Raw genomic sequence first — 3203 nt, forward strand, 5'->3', positions numbered from 1 at the left:
TGCTTGATGGATTGGGTTACATTCACAATCTTTTGTAGTTCCTTGCAGTCTTGGACAGAGCAGGAGCTTTACCAAGCTGTGATACAACCAGAAAGGATGCTTTCTGTGGTGCATCTGTAAACATTGGTGAGAACCGTAAGCTAACATGCCAAATCTCCTTAGTCTTCTGAGAAAATAGAAGTGTTGGTGGGCTTTCTTAACTACAGTGTCGACATGTTGGGACCAGGACAGTTTGTTGGTGATCTGGACATCTAAAAACTTGAAGCTTTTGACCCTTTCTACTTCATCCCCATTGATGTAGACAGGGGCATGTTGTCCTCTATGCTTCCTGAAGTCAATGACAACCTCCTTCATTTTGTTGACATTGATTGAGAAATTATTGTTGCCGCATCAGCTCACCAGATTTTCTATCTTATCCCTGTACTCTGTCTTGTCATTGTTTGAGATTCAACCCACTACGGTGGTGTCACCAGCAAACTTGAAAATTGAGTTGGAGAGGAATTTGCTCACACAGTCATTGGTTTATAAGGAATATATAGGAGGCTGAGAACACAGTCTTGTGGGGCACCGGCGTTGAGGATGATTGTGGAGGAGATGTTGTTGCCCATCCTTACTGATCATGGTCTGTGAGTAAGGAAGTTCAGGATCCAGTCACAGAGGGAAGAGCTGAGGCTGAGGCCACAGAGTTTGGAGATTTGTGGGAATAATGACGTTGAAGGCTGAGCTATAGACAATAGAGAAGAGTCTGACATGGGTGTCTTTATTATCTACGTGTTCCAGGGTTGAGTGCAGGCCAGGGAGATGGTGTCTGCTGTGGACTTGTTGTGGTGGCAGGCAAACTGTAGTGGATCCAGGTAGTCCAAGAAGCTGGACTTGATGCATGCCATGGCTAGCCTTTTGAAGCATGTCATAATGATGGATGTCAGAGCAACCAGCCAATAGTCATTGAGGCACACAGGTTGGTTTTCCTCAGGTACTGGGATGATGATCATCTTCTTAAAGCAGATAGGGACCTCAGATCGTTGTAAAGAGAGGTTGAAGATGTCTGTGAATACCCCCGCCAGCTGATCTGTGCAGAATCTGAGTGCTTGTCCTGGTATCCATCCAGGCCAGTCGCTTTCTGTGGGGTGACCTTCAAGAAAGCTTCTTTGACATCTGCAGTGGTGACCCCAGATATAGGTTCATCCAGGGCTTCCAGGGTGGTGGTTTGCTCTCACTGACCTCTTGCTCAAAAAGGGCGTAGAATGCACTGAGCTCATCAGGGAGGGGTGCGTTGGAGTCAGCAATTTTACATGCCTTCATCTTGTAACTTGTTATGTCTTGCAGATCTTGCCATAGTTGGCAGGGGTCTGTGTGGCTTGTCTGGGACTCTAACTTGGTCCGGTATTGTCTTTTGGCATCTTTGATGGATCTGTTTAGATCGTATCTGGCTTTCTTGTATAGGTCAGGGTCGACTGACTTGAACGCCTCAGACCTGGACTTCATCAAGCAACAGATATCCCTGTTCATCCATGGTCTCCGATATATTTGCAGTTAACCATGTGATTGAAACTGATCTATGAAACTGAAAATCTTTTATCTAAGGCCCTTCTTGCTTTGGAGCAGTCTGTAGACCAACATCAACTACACCACAGCTGACAGCTACAGAGAAATACAGTACCATCTTGTCTTTCAAGAACTGTGAAGCTTTTAAAAGTCTGCTCCAGCTTGTTTTCAAAAAAAGTGAGTGCACCTGTAAAGAACCTGGACCTCTGGTTACAAACATAGAGCCTGTCTATGTGACCTGTTAAATAGTGTTTACTTCAAAAGTAAGTGACACTCTGCATCTGAGGAAACTCAGCCATGCCTGCAAAGCTGATTGCCGTCTAGGTCTGACTGGCCTTATCTGTTGTGAACTTGATATACGGGATAGTCACCTGTTTTTTTCAGTGAAGGACAGATGACTGTGAGGTGCCACATGGATCTCCAGACAGTCCGTGGAATGATCCATTTGTGAAAATATTGAGTTAAACATTACCTTGAAGATGATAGACGTTAGTGGTTGTCACTTTCCAGTAGTCTCAACCCCTTCCTATTATTCCATGCAGCTCCACCACCCCCTCCCTGAAAAGCTGCAGTTTGCATCAGCATTGGTGTTCAGGTGTTTTGATAAAGCCAACCCTCTGCCAGTATATACACTGAACCAGATAGCACTTTCTGTAATCAGGCTGCCCTTGTTGTCCATTGCACCACCAACCACCCTGTCCCCCACCACCACCATGTCCACCTCCAATGGCTTCTTCATACTGCTGGAGCACCCTGGCAACTGTACAGCTGCTTGTGGCTGCACATCCATCTCTGCATCACTCTCCTCCTCAGAGGAGGCACCAGAGTCTGAAAATATTAACCACATCACCACTACCTTGGGTCTCCTAAAGACCTTTGTCCTGCCTCCAGTGGCTACTGAGACACTTTTCCAGCAGCAGATCACTTTGAACCCACTTTGTAGAGCCACCTAATGTCATGTCCTGACTCACACTGCAGACATGTTTACAGACCTGCCATTTACCTCCTGACCCTGTTTTTCCAGTGGGTGAACCTCTGGTAAGGTCAGAATCACCTGGGAAAATCCAGGTCTATCGGGTCCTTAAGTGTGTTAAGTAATTTTCTACCTCAGATTAGTTAGCCACTGATCCATCTCTTTGGCTGTTTTTATGAAAATTGGCTATGGTGTTTTATCAGCTCCATCAATTCCGTTCCCATATCTGGTAAAATTCAGTGTTTCTGCGAGGAAGCCACTTATGACATTGATGATCATTGGTCGAGCAGAGATAATTCTTTGGATAACGGACACAGCAAGCAATATATTAGATCTCATAGAGGAAATGTTCCAATGAGAACTGAGAAGAAATAGGAGGATGGGTGGGCGTTGAAGCAGAGTAGAGGGTAATCAATTCTATTTCCAATTCCTCAGCTATATTTTTTAACTCCTCAACAGACATAACCTTTAAATCCTCGAAATAATTTCCATCTGTACTAGAAAGGCAGCTGGCGGAGGTATTCATGGACACCTTCAACCTCTCTTTACAACAATCTGAAGTCCCTATCTGCTTCAAGAAGATGACCATCATCCCTGTACCTAAGAAAAGCCAAGCAGCATGCCTTAATGACTATTGTCTGGTAGCTCTGACATCCATCATTATGAAGTGCTTTGAAAGTTTAGT

The sequence above is a fragment of the Carcharhinus amblyrhynchos genome, chromosome 11 (assembly GCF_965287045.1).
Source record: "Carcharhinus amblyrhynchos chromosome 11, sCarAmb.v2.hapA, whole genome shotgun sequence".
Taxonomy (NCBI): Eukaryota; Metazoa; Chordata; class Chondrichthyes; order Carcharhiniformes; family Carcharhinidae; genus Carcharhinus; species Carcharhinus amblyrhynchos.